The following is a 17,493-nucleotide window of genomic DNA, read 5'->3' as shown; positions in this document are numbered from 1 at the left end:
AAACACCTCCCCATGCCACCCCGCCTCATGAGGCGGGCGACGCTGAAGTGTCATCGCGAAGGGTTTCTCCTGATCCGCCAAGGCCAGAGGGTAATCCCTCGGCCACCCGAAGTCCTCAGTATTCGGCTCCTAAGGAGAGCAACAGAAAGAGTCCGGAACCGTCCGGTGTGCGATTGGACGCACTGAAGGATTTTCTGGAGCAAGCGGCTATGTCAGAAGCGCATCGTACGCTAATGGGTACAGTGATTCAGAGGATTTCATCCGCCGAAAGCGGGTTGCATGAAGCTTTTATGAGTCTGCTGAAAGGCTTTGAGGTACGTGAAATAGTGTATGTTTTTGACGGTACCGCACATGTTAGGTGTGCCCTATGCAGATAGTAGCCCCTGAGACTCTGGTTGCCGTCGAGAACGGTGGCAAACAGAGGATCATAGTCCCAGGTAACAGTCAGGCCGCCTTCATGTGCAGATGCCGACATCGTGCTTGTCAACAAGCGGCTCGACCAGGCACAGGGTATGTGATTTCTCCGGTGATCAACACATAGTAAGAGGAGCATGATGCCAGTATCTTTAATATGTTGTGACTGCAGATGGAGCTGTCGCTGTGGAGACCCTTCGGGCGGAACTTGCCCGAGCCAAGGAACAAACCAGGAATAGTGATGCGGCCGCTTTAAAGGCGGTCGAAGAGCTGAGAGCCGAACAGGCCGTGCATTGCCAAAGCAAGGAAAAAATAGCCAAGATGGCCGTTGAATTGAAAGATGCCACCGACCGTTACCAGCTTCTTGAAAAAGAAAGCCGAGCGAAGGCGACGGACCTGGAGAAGGCCATGGTAGCAGCCAAGGAAGCCCGCTCTAAAATCAGAGCGGCGAAGGAGGAGCTGCATCAGGCTGGTGATATCGCGGCTGGGAAGCCCTTTTTGTTGCGGACGAAGTTCGGAGATCTGAAGTATGCCCCTCTTGATCAACTATGGAGTTCTGCAGACGCATACGTGGATTTGGTGTTGCTGATGCGGCCGAGTTTTTCAAAGATCAAAAGGATCGTGAAGTGGAAAAGTTGTTCTGGTCACAGTTCAATGTTCCAGTGCATCCGCTGCTATTGAATGAGCGAATGACCGAGTGGGCCGAGCTCCATAGGTTGTTCGGGCTTGCCATGAGGTCTATGGTGGATCATCTGTGGCCGGAAGGGCCAAGGCCGAATAGTTATTTTAGTTTAGTGCAACGGTTCCTTGGTGTCGTGCGGCACATCGATGCTATGAAGAGGTCGGCGGGCATAGAGGGTGCGCGGATGGCACTTTCCCGTGTCAAGACATACTGGGTGGAGATGGAGGCCACCACTATTGCAACCCAGAGTTCGGCCGTGGGCCGGGTATCTGCCGAGCACTAGTTTGAGGAAGTCCTTGAAGGCGCTCGTTCAATAGAGGCTCAGTGCTCGAAGAATATTATGTTCTAGTGACATGTATTCCCATTGTAAAAACAATGTTTTATTGAATTATAAAGGCTGTGTTTATACTTTTGCCTGAAAGTATTATGATGCCTCCTGTGCGGCTGTTTATGTATATATGTATATAACCTGAAAGTTTGCAGTCGTCGGCTTCAGCCCCCACGCTTATAATGCAGGGGTGTTCGCAAGAAACGCGTATTCACACTTGATACAACGTCTTGGTCCATTAAGGAGGTGGTAGCGCAGCGAATGTGGCAATCGGACTATATTGCTTTAACACTTTCACTTAGCCATAGGAGTTTGACGGTGGGACTACTATATAGCCCATGGTACCTCCGCGCTCGTCCGAATACGGGGCACGTACGTACATGACCGGGAAACGGCCCTTCGTTAATGTGGAGGAATCCCGAAGATTCCGCTAAGTCATCGAGTGGTTGACCAGTCTCGCGCTTTATCATGACAATCAGTTTTCAGCTTTCTCTACTGAGGCGCTCATCCGGATGAACCAGGGCACAATCGCAGTAGTTCTCCCGGTGCCACCTTAGCCGATAGAGCGGAACGTAAGGTAGCAAAACACGGGAGCCGGGCAAACCCAACATTTGACCAAAGACATGATTCGGAGCTGATGCACATAAGGCCAAACTCGCGACGCCGAACACTCCCTAAGGTATTCGGTCTTTATAACATGTGCCGGGCTGAGCAATGCCCTTGATAATGAACCCCGAGTGTCCAGGTACGTGCAATGTTCTGATGTGGCGAAATGCCCATAACGTCAGCATCCTTCTCGGTTATACTAAGTATCCGGAGGATGTGAACAACAAGAGATAGTAAAAAAGGTTTACACAGGGTCTTAATCTAAAAAGAAACCTTTGGGCGGGTCCCTGCTGCACGTCGCATGTGTCTCCGTTGTGCCGTATCCTGGAAGGGTGTAGCACGATTGTCGTCTGTAAAAGAGAAGAACTTATGTGAAAGTTGTTGTGCGAAAAATTGGTTATTCTCGATAAACCATGAAAATTCAATATAAGTAAAGTTGAGCCGAACTAGCCCTGTTTATACGCGGGAAGCCCCTGGTGCCGTCTATGGGGGTATAACCATCAAACCAATCTCGGGTTTATGTAAGCTGTTATAGCTAGTAATTCGCCGGACTCGTCTAGCCGTGTCCGCGGTCTTGACGACCGATCCTTTATTCTGGTTGGAGGGGCCATTTAGTGTTCGGCTGTTAAAGCCGTCGCACATTCTTCCACTCGTAAGGAACGTTCAATATTTCTGCTAATGGTGATGATGCCACGTGGACCGGGCATCTTAAGCTTGAGAGAAGCGTAATGCGGTACTGCATTAAAACGAGCGAAAGCCGCTCTTCCGAGTAGTGCTTGATAGCCACTTCGGAATGGAGCGATGTCGAAGGCTAACTTTTCGCTTCGGAAGTTGTCGGGAGAACCAAATATAACCTCAGGTAATAGAGAGCCCATGCAGCGGGCGTCTGGGCCTGGTATTACTCCCTTGAAGGTAGTATTACTGTGGCTGATGTTTGTCGGGTCTATCCCCATTTCGCGGACTGTGTCCTGATATATCAGATTAAGACTACTGCCGCCGTCCATAAGGACTCGTGTCAGATGGTATCCGTTTATTATTGGGTCTAACATGAAGGCAGCCAATCCCTCATGCCGGATGCTTGTCGGGTGGTCCCTGCGATCAAAAGTGATCGGGCAGGCCAACCAGGGTTTGAACTTACGGGTGACGGGCACTATAGCCCGTGTGTCTCGGAGTGCATGTTTGCTTTTCCTCTTCGTCACGTGGATCACGTTCACTGTTTTGACCTCTGGTGGGAATTTTTTCTGTCCCCCAGTGCTTTGCTGGCGAGGCTCGTCCTCGTCTTCACCTGGTGTCTACCTCCCCTTGTGTTCGGCGTTTAGCTTACTGGCCTGCTTGAAGACCCAACATTCTCTATGGGTGTGATTTGCAGGTTTATCGGGGGTGCCATGAATCTGACATAGTTTGTCTAGAATCTTGTTTAGGCTGGACGGTCCATCTCTGCTGCCTTTGAAAGGCTTTTTCCGCTGACCTGGTCGAGAGCCCCTGAATCCGGCGTTTACCGCCGTATTATCTGGGTTGTCTTCTGTATTTTGATGCTTGCTTTTACTGCGTCATGGTTTTCCATTGCCATCCCTGACTTCGGATGTGCTTGGGTCACTGGTGCTACTGCGGGCTAACCAGCTATCTTCGCCCATGCAAAAGTGGGTCATGAGGCTTGTCAGGGCTGCCATTGTTCTCGGTTTTTCTTGGCCGAGGTGTCTGGTGAGCCATTCGTCTCGGATGCTGTGCTTGAAAGCTGCTAAGGCTTCGGCGTCCGGGCAGTCGACGATTTGGTTCTTCTTAGTGAGAAACCTGTTCCAAAGCTTTCAAGCTGACTCTCCGGGCTGTTGAATTATATGACTTAAATCGTCTGCATCCGGAGGTCGGACATAGGTCCCTTGAAAATTAGCCCGAAAAGCATACTCGAGCTCCTCCCAATTTCCAATTGAGTTTTCGGGGAGGCTTTTCAGCCAGTGCCGAGCTGGTCCTTTAAGCTTGAGGGGCAAGTACTTGATGGCGTGGAGATCGTCTCCGCGAGCCATATGGATATGGAGGATAAAGTCCTCAATCCAGACCCCAGGGTCTGTGGTCCCGTCGTACGCCTCTATGTTCACTGGTTTGAATCCTTCTGGAAATTCGTGGTCCAGCACCTCATCGGTGAAACATAAGGGGTGTGCGGCACCCCTGTACTTGGATGTATCATGGCGTTCGGACGGTTGTAGTATTCGGTTTTGATTTTGTGCCGTAGCGTGCTTCCTAGATTCATAGATGGATCTGGTAATACTGGATTTTTGGCGCAAGTCCTCACGTAGATCGTGTCTTGACTTATGTGCGGCCTTGTTAGCTGCTCTATCGCGGCCACAAGGTGGTTGATCCGACCGGTTGGCCGTTTTACTTTTTTGGCTGTGTGGGCCCTAAGGCCTCATCGTCGAATTCGGGCGATAGCTTGCGCTTTGGATAGCTCTTTGTGTGGTAACTTCCACCATACTTTTCTTCGTTGTCGAGCACTTTGTTCCATCTGCTGTTGAGCGTATTTTGTGCGGCCTTAAGCCTTTGCTTCTGCTTCTTCAGACTCCTCGCTGTGGCAATAAGCCTTCTGTGGAGGTTCTCTTGTTCCAAGTGCCTTTCTGGGATGATGTGTGCATCTTCATCCGGACTGTTTTCCTCCCCGGAGGGAGGTCGATGAGCTTTATCCTCGGCGTCGCCGTGTTCGGACAGCGGATCCGTACTATGTTCGCCATTTGCAGTTTCATCGTGCTCTGCCGCTGGGTCGATGTGGTCATCGTTTCCTCTGGAGTCGACTGGGGTGTTATTTTCTCTTGCGCTGTTATCGCTGTTTTTGCCGAGGCGGGATTTGGAGCGGTGCCTACGCCGACGCTTTGTTTGCTTCTCGAGGGATCTATCCTTCGCTGCATCCTACCGTTCTTCATCATTGTTTTCTTTGGGTGTATCCACCATGTATATGTCATGTGATGAAGTGGCTATCCAGCGCCCTGTGGGCACTGGTTCCTGTTCCTCTCCTGCATCGTCGTCCATGCCGTCAATGTCTTCGGAGTCGAAATCGAGCATGTCGGTTAAATCATTGACAGAGGCTACTAAGTGGGTGGTGGGTGGGTAGCGAATTTCTTCGTCGTCCGCATCCCATTCTAGCCGGACATAGTTCGGCCAAGGTTCTCCTGACAAGGAGAGAGACCTTAATGAATTTAGCACGTCGCCGAAAGGCGAGTGCTGAAAGATATCCGAAGAGGTAAACTCCATGATCGGCGCCCAATCGGATTCGACAGGCGCGGACGCAGGCGGCTCGGAGTCCGTGGCCGGAGACGAATCCGGTGGTTCGGCAACATGGCTCTCGTAAGGGGTGGAGTCAGTATCCGGCTCTATCTCCACTGAGAGTGCGGCCTCCATGGCGGGGCCTATCCACCCGTCCTCGGATGGCACAATTTGCTCCGGATTGAGGGCCGGAGTAGTTGCAGATGTGATCTCCCGAACACTGTCCGACGGCAGAGCTAAATCATGCTCATCGTGATCGTGCGGTGCACCTGTCATTGGGCTTGAATCCGTCGAAGATCAAATCTCCGCGGATGTCGGCAGTGTAGTTCAAGTTTCCGAACCTGACCTGGTGGCCAGGGGCGTAGCTCTCGATCTGCTCCAGATGGCCAAGCGAGTTAGCCCGCAGTGCGAAGCCGCCGAATACGAAGATCTGTCCAGGGAGGAAAACCTCACCCTGGACCGCATCGTTACCGATGATCGAAGGAGCCATCAAGCCTTATGGTGACGGCATAGTGGAACTCTCAATGAAAGCATCAATGTCGGTGTCAAAATCGGCGGATCTCGGGTAGGGGGTCCCGAACTGTGCGTCTAAGGCGGATGGTAACAGGAGGCGGGGGACACGATGTTTCCCCAGGTTCGGGCCCTCTCGATGGAGGTAATACCCTACTTCCTGCTTGATTGATCTTGATGATATGAGTATTACAAGAGTTGATCTACCACGAGATCGTAGAGGCTAAACCCTAGAAGCTAGCCTATGGTATGATTGTTGTTGTCCTACGGACTAAACCCTCCGATTTGTATAGACACCGGAGGGGGCTAGGGTTATACAGAGTCGGTTACAAGGGAGGAGATCTACATATATGTATTGCCAAGCTTGCCTTCCACGCCAAGGAGAGTCCCATCCGGACACGGGACGAAGTCTTCAATCTTGTATCTTCATAGCCCAACAGTCGGGCCAAAGGATATAGTCCGGCTGTCCGGGGACCCCCTAATCCAGGACTCCCTCAACTACTGGTAGTTAGAATGATTTCACTATCGAGGCGATCCTTACACATTCAGCAATATTTAATAACAACAGTGAATTTATCTCTATATATCTGCCTTCCTACCTTTTGGGGGGTTGGACTTGCTCTGTATGATATTACAGGGCTTGAATAAACTGCAGATTTTGTAAATCAGTAGTGTTGCTATGATTTTTCACTGCCACATGTTTTAACTTAAGTATTGGAATCGGGAGCCCTCTCAAATTACTTATGCCTCTAGTGATTTGAGAGCTAATATTCTGTTTCTCCAAATACCAGTATGATGATTGCATTAGGGATTGTTATACGACTGTTGAGAGGGGAAGGGAACTTCATGCTGACTGTCCTGGCTTCAATATGGTCTCAAGGGCACTGATAAGGAAAGCAACTGCTCTTGCCAAACTTGCCAAGTCTTCCAAAGACTACGATGCTGCCATTGAGACTTTCCAGAAGGCTCTAACTGAGCATCAAACCCAGATACCCTGAAAAGACTAAATGATGTTGAACAAGCAAAGAAGGAGCTCGAGTAACAAGAGTATTATGATCCATAAAAAACTGATGGGGAGCGAGAGAAAGGTAAGCTGCGTGAATTGTAATGTTAACACTGCTTTTCTGCCCCCAATAGTCTGGGGCAGTTAATGATGAGGTTCTCTATTCTTGCTACTGCCCTGCAGGTAATGAGTTCCCTAAGCAACAAAAATACCCAGAAGCAGTGAAGCATTACACTAAAGCGCTCAGGAGAAACCTAAAGGATCCGAAGGTAATTCCTTGAACTTTTATGTTACTCAATTGCTTGAGCAAAATCATTATTTGAAACCGTTTCACTATTATATTCAAAAGATTTTTTTTAATCTGGCAGGAACCCGCATAAGATTAACCAATAATGTAGAGAACATACCGAACTGTGTATATATATGCCTTTTGAATTAGCCTGTCGATGACGAATGGTGCCTCAGGTGCTTCTGCAGTATAGGTTTGTCCTGTAGTGGGTTTGGTATAACTGCTAAGTTGTTGTTTGCGTGGATTGTATATTTCAGGTATACAGCTACAGGGCTACCTGTTACACCAAGATGGGTGCCATGCCTGAAGGGATTCCGAGAAGTGCATCGAGCTAGATCCTACATTCTCCAAGGGATACATCAGGAAAGGCACAATCCAGTTTTTCATGAAAGAGTATGACAATGCAATGGAAACTTATCGGGAAGGCCTAAAGCATGATCCTAGTAACCAGGAGCTGCTTGGTGGTATAAAGAGGTAAGTAGCACTGAAAGAGATCGTCAATCAGTCACTGGTTTCTCATCTTAGATTCCACCAAACAGCTCCTAACCGTTGCTGTCCGTTCTCAGATATATTCAGCAGATCAACAAGGTGAACAGAGGAAAACTTTACCCCAGAGGAACAGAAAGAGAGACAGGGCAAAGCTATGCAGGACCCTGAAATCCAGAACATCCTGACGGACCCTATGATGCTGCAGGTAAGTTCATCATCAGATGTCTGTTTACTCCTCTTTCTTGAGCCAGAGGTTGGTTTGGCGAACAGTGCGATAACATTGAGGTGTTTGTTGTCTGCAGGTGTTGATTGATTTCCGGGAGCATCCAAGGGCTGCTCAGGACATCTCGGGAGCACGAACGCAACGGCGGTCGGGCTTGGGCATCATTGGGTTCAGTGATTGGAGACGCGGCTGTTCGTCCCCTACGGATCTCCGCCGTCGCGGCCTGAGAGAGCCTAGAGAAGGGAGGGTACGGATGAGCACCTGTAGGACGACCTGCCATCACGGCCAGCGCGTGTCAGACTCCAACAACATCAATGTGGTGTGGTCATAGTCGAATCTTCCTGTCCTCTCGCGCCGTGTATATTCAGACTTATTAGCGTGCGCCGTAGGTTGTATGAACATGGAGGTGCAGTCACCCGAGGTGCAAAAGCTCCATCACCTACCTCTACCTCCTCCACTACGCTGACAAGTAAGCTAAGCCCCCATCATCTACATTGCTTCCTCCCTGCCTGTGATTTATTACTTCGAGCCTGCTGTTCTTTTACCATATATACAAACCTATCTATGCTTAAGTGTGGTCATTAGGTTATGGAACAAGAGAAACAAAGTGTTCTTTAGCAGATCCAAACCTGCCCATTTTAGAATTGGACCAAGAATTACTTGCGTTGCCTGTTTTATATGAATAACCATAATTTTTTTGGATGTCATAGAAAAATCATGCTACAACATAATTTGTAATCTTTGTAAACAAGTTAAACTTGGAATAAGATCCTGAAAGTAATACATCGCTTCTTGAATGGATGGAAACAAAAATAGTTAGTTATCTCAGAGTCAATATGTCATATATTCTGAAAGTGGTGCACATGGATATGTATATTCTTGGTTAGTTTTTGTTCTGTTTCTGTTGTATATGCTCTAGGAGTCTAAAAGAAGATGAGGTAGCGCTACTTGATTTCCTGTCAAATTTCAGTAACAGTCAAGCAATAATGAAATATTGGCCTTTCCTTTTTCCTGTATTACATAGTGACCATGGAGTCAAAGCTCATGTCGATGGTCAATTACTGATTGTTGCACTTATATAGAGCACACTGATATAATATCTGCACATATATTCTGGAAGAAGCCTATAGGAGTGGATGAGCAAATAACACATCACATTCGAATAATATTGAATGTGTTGCATCTGTTCACCTAAATTAATTTGGTATTCTGCTCTACAATGTTAATTGCAGAACAAAAGACTAGCGATGGTACAAATATAAGATAGGTTTGAAATATAACCAAATTGCAATGGTCACGTGTTTGGAAGTGCAGGTCGAGGACTCAAGGTGGGATTGCGAGTGGAAAGGAGGAGGACAAGAAAATTAATGCTATAACAGCGAAAGAAAGTCGAGAAGGCCGCATGAATATTCATATGTTAGATACCATGATGTTGAATCACTCAAATATGCCCATTGCAATGCACGGGCACCTTTACTAGTGATGTTTAAATGCCCCTTAAATCTGGTCGGTCAAGTGATGGTCTTTAAGCCTCCTTCTTTGCTTCTTTTCTTGATATGTAACATTTGGTAACACATTTGTTCAATTGCTTGTTTGCATCAGCCAGCCATACTAGGACTGTTTGCTTTGATTACTTGCTGTTCTTGACCTAACACTCTAACAGAGCTTGTCAACGATTTAAACACTAAGGGCTGCTGTAGTGGGGTCTTTTCTAACTCATAGGTGAGATAAAGGTTTGGCTGTACACTAAAGTAGGCTCTCCAAGAGTACCTGGAGATCCAGTTCGAAGGTATGCCTAGTTTTTACATAATGCAGACATAGTAAATGCTCATTTCATTGTGTGCAAGTGCAAGAGATGCGGCATGTTTCATTATGTGGTGTTGCTTTGTTATAATCTCATCCTTTTGTGTTCACAGACTAGAAAGTATGCATATTTATCTTCCAAGGAGAAGAGTAACTAGTTTGTGTCACCTTGCAGAGGGGGTGCACACTACTAGGGAAAACCCTAGTAGTAGCGAGGGTTTAATGCGCGCTTGTAGCGCGGGCAGCCGCGCTACCCATAACACTACTAGAAAAAGACCTATTAGTGGAGCACCTATTTTTGCCATTAATGGCGCACTATAGGTGCGCCATTATTATCACGCCACTAGTAACAAATAGTTATCGCGCACCTCTGGTGCGCGATTAGTATCCCAGATAATAGTGGCGCACCACATAGTGCGCCATTACTATGCCTAGAAGTGCGCCATTACTATCTGACTTAGTAATGGCGCACCTGTGACACCCAAATTTTTATTTGGATTTTTCAAAAAAAATTATTTGACTTGAGGGAGGTGATTTAAATTTTTCTTCAAAAGAACTCTCCCTTTTCAAATATTTTTTTATGACAAGAGTTTTATTTGGATTCACCCAAGATCTGTTTTTGGTCTTGGAGGTTCTTGCTTTTCATTTGGACTCAAGACAAAATGCTCTTCACTTGGGAAAATGCCTTTTGAAAATCTCTTTGAAATTTGCATTATGGCTTTTGGAATAATCCTTTACCACTTTCAACATTTCTCTCTTGCCATGGCCTTAGTGCAAATACTCTCTCCTAAACCTTCCCTCACCTTTGGACCATGAGTTGCATCAAATCCAGCAAGTTGAACCTCCCCATATGATTATTTTCCATTTAAATCTTATTCAAACAAATTTCTGTCTTCTATTCTAGCCATTGGTGATTTACAAAGGAGCTACACTTTCTGCTTTGATTTTTGCCCCCAAACCTTTTTCCCTTCCTAGTCTTTTGAGCCCTCAACCAAGATCCATGAAGATCCACTGGTCTTCAGTTCAAATTTTTCAAACTACACTTGCTGCAAGTTTGGACCAGATTTGTCAAATTTGGTGAAATTCATTCAAATCCTTCTCCAAAAATTCCAAGTAAAATCAGGCAGCCTCTGGGTGCATTGAGTGGTCACCTCACCAAGTCCCAGCCCCAGGAAATTTTTTCTCATTGCCAAATCATTTTGTCGAACACCTGCAGTGCATTGTCAAACTCAGGTTCAGTAAAGTTCAGATAACATTTCAGTGCACTGTCGTTTTCTTCAGAACTTGTTGTCGATCTCGACAGTGCCTCGATGTCGCCTTGCTCCCCGTCCCCTCCCCCTTGTTCCTGCACCGCACGAGTGTCTGGCACCTTGCGGACGTCGGCGACGAGCAGCAGAAGGTGCGCCGCCCCGTGACCGACGCCAGCGGCGGCTTTGCGGCCGCCAGAGAGAGGCGCGGCGCTGACGGCGCCACGCAGCGCCGCCCAAGCCACCGGAGCTCGCCGCGTGGCCTTCCACTCCCCAGAACGCGCTGCCACTCTCGTCGTGAACCGCAGGGCGCGGAGCGCGCTCTCTGCCGCCGACGTGCCTGTGCGGCCACCCCACCGTGGACCGGCGCCGTTACGCCAAGACCAGCCGAGATTAGCGGGGGAATGACACCAGTAACTTCCACTGATGCTGCCTGGCCACTCAAACCTCCTGCCAATCCACTGCATCGCCGTAATTGCTCGCCGGAGATTCTCCGTTCACGGCCACCCCGTCGATCCGCCTATAAATAGAGGTTCCGAGCTTCAACTCGAACCCACACCATCCCTGCACTCCACCTAGAGCACGCCTAGCCACTGGAAGAGCCCCGAGGAGGTCTCCTTCCTCGACTCCGGCCGCCACGACCCGCCACGGGATCCAGCTCGATTCGCTCCCGTGCGTGCACCTCTGCCTCCCATCTCTTGCCAGTAGCTTCACTATGCATCCCTCCTTCTGACCCGCGCTTCAATTCGAAGTTTGCAGCCCTCCACCGGAGTTCTCCACCCTCACCCGAGCCGCCGTCCGCCGGAGAAAGTGTCGCCGTCGACGTGGTGCTCCCCGTCGGTCGAGTCCACCACCCACCGACGCGGAAGAACACGCTGAAGCTCTTGGTACCCTCTGATCTCCCTGACTCGCCGTGGTTCGACGCCGGCGTCCACCGCAGTCTTCGGGCGCCGGCGAGGTTTTTAAACCTGACATGTGGGACCCCCTGTCAGCCTCTCTTCTGTTTCCACTCGCGAACCGTTTTCTGTTGGCGCCTTCGGGTAAAATACGCTTTCCCTTTTTAGCTGCCGCATTTCTTTCCGAAGCGTTTTCTGTTTTCTCAGTTTAAACCCCGGAACTTTTCTGTTTCATTACAGATAAGTCCCTGGACAGAATCCTTTATAACCTTTTAATAAAAAGGGATTTTTGAGTGATTCTTTTTCTGACAGTCTTAAAATTTTGTCTAGTTTTGTATGGGATTTATTTGAAAAAAAATTGGAGAAGTTTTTGTGCACGCGTTGGTTTTCACGTTAGTGCCCGTTTTCGTTATGCCATAGGTTCCGGAAGAGGTGACGGAGCCGCGAACTTCGCCGAGCTAGACTCCGACTTCTCCGAACCAGGCAAGCATGTTTTGAACATTTGATATGACAGGTGTTTTGCATGTTTGCGTGAAAGTTTGTGCGTGGCATATGAGTGTCGGTGAATACCTCGTTGCTTGTGAGGCAACTACCCGCATGTTCCAAAGTTGCGATGATCTCTGATGAGAGATGGCCTAATCATGTGGTGACATGAAGGGCAGCAAGGTGGTACTGTTGTAGCATACCAGCCTTGCGTCATCCGACGAATTCCGACGTTAACGTGGACGGAGTCACGTTATCGTTCTTTTCCCCTTCCGTGCTACCACATGTTTCTTTGCCAGGATGCGGTTTAGTAAGTTGGTAACCTCTTTCCGTGTACACACCAAACAGAGGGGCCGGGATGATGGTACCTTGGCCCAGGATTAAAGCCAGTCATCCGGTCAGGGGGCATGGGTGTTTCCGGTTGGGACCGAGAGGGGGGGGCACCCCCTTAGAGCGCGCGTATAGAAATTTGATCCCATGCTACGCGAGGTTGTAGCCTCCCCGTCTCAAGGTTTTTCTTGAACGTTGCCGAGGGTGATCCCTGGCTTCGGAAGATTGAAAGGGTGTGTACTGGTTAGACGTGTTTCTTCTAAAACACCGTAAACGGAACTAGTCCCCGTGACTACTGGAATCCGTTGGCTGTGGTTAAGTACAAACTCTGCAGAGTCAAATTCTTCCAAGTCATCGTATCCATGATCAAGTAGTGTAATCAGTATATCCATATCTATCCGCGTGGAAAACATGTCCCAGGTGATCAAGCTCAAGTGGTAAACCCAGTTTAATTATTGTTACTATGGATGGACTAACCTTATATTTGTCTCGTACTTGCAATAATTTGTGTTCCCGAGCTATTGAATTATTGAACTACATTATAAGCCCTTTATGTGACGTCGCGCAGACGTCCGACTGTGGCGTGTTTTTGTTTCTTACTTTAAATATAAGCCCTTTATGTGATGTCGCTCAGACGTCCGACTGTGGCACGCACTGCCTTTATTTCTGTTATAAGCCCTTTATGTGGTGTTGCCCCGACGCCCGACTGTGGCATTATTATTTTCGCAGTTTCCTCTCGAGGAGTCATTCAGACCCTCGTTTGGCACCAGTATTATTATTTTCGCAGTTTCCTCTCGAGGAGTCATTCAGACCCTCGTTTGGCACCAGTATTATTATTTTCGCAGTTTCCTCTCGAGGAGTCATTCAGACCCTCGTTTGGCACCAGTACTACTATTCTTGCAGTTTCCTCTCGAGGAGTCATTCAGACCCTCGTTTGGCACCCAGTAATTACTATCTCTATGTCTGAACGTACTGGTTAACTTGTTCATATGCTTCATGTTTTCATTTGTTATATGTTATGTCCGAACTGTCTTGCGAGTACTTTCATAGTACTCACCTGGCTTGTTGATTTGGCCAGATGTTGACGAAGGCGATCTCTTGGATGAAGAGTTTGATAGCGCGTCCGACGCCTAGAGGAGTCCCAGTCTGTCCTGCGCGATCCCGGATATTGGTCACTTGTATTATATACGCTTCCGCCACCCGCAATAAGTCTCCTCGAGCCTCACTCCGACGCTCGATGAGCTGTAGTCTTCAGGAGTCATATCACTCGCTTCGCGATGATATTTCCACCACCGTTATTATCGTGAGTTAGTAGTTATGCCACCCTATTCCGCCGTCTTGTTTTATCGGTGTGCATGTAATAAATTGTTGGGCAGTCTCAGCTCAACCTTGTATTATATTCAGTACTCCTGGTATTTTTCTTCTGTGACCAAGATATTGTCTACCAGTGAGAAGGAATTCTTCCTCGCTGGTCCGTAAAAGGCATTGGTCTCTCAATAATTATTTTATTGAAAAACCGGTCGTGACAAGCTTGGTATCAGAGCCAGGCTGGCTGTAGGAAGCCACTAGGTGCGATCGCTAATCGGTTATTAGCGTCTTTTGTGCTTTTTCAGCATTTTGCAATTGTAGCTATTTTCTGTTAGTCATCATAAATTTATGACATGACTACTCAGAATTTTTGCCGACTTTTGTAGATGGCTGACAGCAGCTGTGAGAATCGAGTGTTCACGAACGTGCCCGAGGGGTTTGTCAAGCTCCTCGTCTCCATCACCAAGCTCGCTATCGGGCCAGCAGCTCGCCCGGAGTTCACGCTCTACCAGCACAAGCTCAGTGACGACGTGTCTATGCACCAGGCTGTGGTGCAATTCAAGGGAGGACGTTCTGCAGCTCGCCACTTCCGTTTTGTGGGAAGGGCCATGCCTACGGAGAGGCATGCCATGCAGATGGCTGCCCGTGAGGCGATAGCTCGCCTTCGGGACATCCTTCCTACGATGAAGACTCGTCGCTACCGCTACCTCCCATGCCATGTGCCATACACTAGTCACTATGCATTCGCCTGCCATCGGGGAGAGCGAGATGAAGCCATCGAGATGGTTGTGGAGTATCTCAAGGCTCTGGAGGAGTCTTTCGACAACCTCGTGGACGATCTTCTGGCTGCCTGCATGGACTTAGTATGGGGCGGTCCTGCCAGCAGGAAGGAGCTTCTCAACACGGCGCCGCCTCTGACATTCGTCCCGTCTTCAGCCTCGTATGCACCGGCCATTTTAGCCACTGCTCGCCGTCTGCCTACCACTGAGGAGTTCGACCGAGTCATCGCTCCTACTCCAGTCAGAGCTGCACCGCCTGCTGCACCCGCTCTACCACCCGTCGCTCCTGCGCCATCACCGCAGTGCAGCGTTATGCGCCAGGAGCCAGCAAGAGAGGAGGTGGAGGTTGATTCTCCTGGACCGCTGAGTCTCGCCATCGGCAAGGGGAAGGAAATCTTCACCATCTCCGACTGAGAGCGCCGAGTAGCCGCGCGTTATGTCTGCTTGTATGATGTGTTGTTTTATCTGTACGCTAGTTTGCATTGGTGTGTTTGCTACTTTCCGGAGGAGTGCGCTAGCCTAAATAACATGTCAGGAATGTGTACGCGCATCCTGAGTGCTGTATCGTGTGTTTGCTTTTCGCGTGTAAGATATATGCTAAGCAGTTCTTCTCCGTGCAAAATCGTTTATGTTTTCTTAAAAACCTTGAGATCTTTTAAATTGTTGCCTTTGCAAGTTTTTCCTTGTGCTACACAGTTTTTCTCATGGGTTTTGCAAAATGATACCCCCAGACTAGAAAAATGTCTCGCCCGTGGACTCGCTCCATGCCCAATCAGCCAGAAGAGGTTTATGGGACACAGACTAGCAACAATTTCACTCAGGGTCAGTCCAGTCAACAAGACAGCGAAGCAGCCCTGTCTCAAGTATGTCGTCTCTTCGAGCAAAGCCAGCAACAGCACCAAGAGATGATGAATCATGTCATCAATATGGGAAACCACCGTGAATCAACCACATTCCAAGTTATCTGAGTTACAGAAGACTCGCCCCTCAACTTTTGCTCACACCGATAGGCCGCTGGAAGCCGACGATTGGCTTCGTGACATTGAAAGGAAACTAATTATTGCTCAGTGTTCGGATCATGAGAAGGTGCTTTATGCACCACACTACCTTACTGGAGCAGCTGCAGCATGGTGGGAAAACTTCCTACACATGCATCCCAGTGAACACAACATCACCTGGGAAGAGTTCAAGGAAGGCTTCCGTGGGGCACACATCCCCAGGAGCATCATAAAAATCAAGAAGAGAGAGTTTGATGACCTGAAGCAGAGAGGCATGTCAGTGACAGAATACAATGGTCAGTTTACCCAGCTATCTCGTTATGCCTACGACGAGCACATGACAGAAAACAAGAAGATGGAAAAATTCCTGGACGGCCTGGCACCAGCACTAAGATGCCAACTGATTGTACACACCTTTCCGGATTTTAAAACTCTGGTGGACAAGGCCATTACCTTGGAATATGAGCACCGTAGTTTGGAAGATATCCGTAAGCGAAAGAGGGACAAGACGACTCTTGCTCGCAACAACCGAGGCAAGACTGAGGTTCCAAGGACAGAAGCAAGGAGATCCACTACTACTGATCCAAGGCCCGTCAAACAGTTTCATGCCAGGGACAAAGAGTTCACGTACCGTCCAGGGGTCACATGCTATGCTTGTGGTGAAGAAGGACACTATGCTAAACAATGCCCAAAGCCGAGGAACTCGGCACCCAAGCCAAACAATGGTGGAAACAATCCAGCCCCCAAGCGCAACAACTTCAATCCCAACAACAACCACAAGAAGGGTCACCTGAACCATGTGACCAGGAAAGAAGCGCAGAATGCCCCAGACACCTTGCTCGGTACGTTCCCTGTCAACACAGTACCTGCCACGGTTTTGTTTGATTCTGGAGCTTCCCATTCGTTCGTTTCGAAGAGTTTTGTTTCGCAACATGGTTTTCCGATACTTCCCTTGGAAAAATCTATGAGCATCAAGTCCCCCGGGAATAAGCAAATCGCTCAAGGTTACTGCCAAGGAGTGGTCATTGAGTTCGAAGGACTACAATTCCAAGCAAATCTCATCGTGTTGGAGAGTAAAGGACTGGATGTCATTTTAGGAATGGACTGGTTGACCACCAACAAAGGATTCATCGACTGTTTCAATCGGACAGTAATTCTCACTCACCATCACGGCAAGACAATAAGGGTTTTCGCTCAAGAAAGGCCACGATCACAGCAACCAAAACTGAACAAAATGGACATTGCAGAACTGAGAAAAGTTCCAGTAGTATGCGAGTTTCCTGATGTGTTCCCTGAAGAACTACCAGGCATGCCACCAGACCGAGAGATAGAATTCAGCATTGAACTAGCACCTGGTACCGCTCCCATCTATAAGAAGCCTTATAGAATGGCACCCTCAGAGTTGGTGGAGTTGAAAAAGCAGATAAAGGAATTATTGGACAAAGGATTTATTCGAGCCAGCTCCTCACCTTGGGGTTCGCCTGTGTTGTTCGCCAAGAAAAAGGATGGGACACTGAGACTGTGTATAGACTATCGAGCCCTCAATATGGTCACCATCAAAAACAAATATCCGATGCCACGGATAAATGATTTGTTTGACCAGCTCGCACAAGCCAAGGTGTTCTCAAAGATTGATTTGAGATCGGGATATCACCAACTGAAAGTACGGACAGAAGATATCCCCAAGACAGCATTCACTTCCAGATACGAATTATATGAGTTCACAGTGATGCCTTTTGGTCTAACAAATGCCCCCACATATTTCGTCCACCTCATGAACAAAGTGTTCATGAAATTCATGGACAAATTTGTTGTGGTATTCATTGACGATATTCTGGTTTACTCAAGGACACCAG

The 17,493-nt window shown here is 48.3% G+C and overlaps 1 pseudogene; it reads left to right on the top strand.

The window, feature by feature from the left end:
- Nucleotides 1-735: 735 nt before the first annotated feature.
- LOC109764444 (hsp70-Hsp90 organizing protein-like) overlaps nucleotides 736-17,493 on the top strand; it is a 112,938-nt pseudogene continuing 96,180 nt past the window's right edge.

Source organism: Aegilops tauschii, chromosome 5, assembly GCF_002575655.3.
Source record: "Aegilops tauschii subsp. strangulata cultivar AL8/78 chromosome 5, Aet v6.0, whole genome shotgun sequence".
Classification (NCBI taxonomy): domain Eukaryota; kingdom Viridiplantae; phylum Streptophyta; class Magnoliopsida; order Poales; family Poaceae; genus Aegilops; species Aegilops tauschii.
The sequence above is the reverse complement of the archived record's forward strand: the minus strand, read 5'-3'. Positions and strand labels throughout refer to the sequence as shown.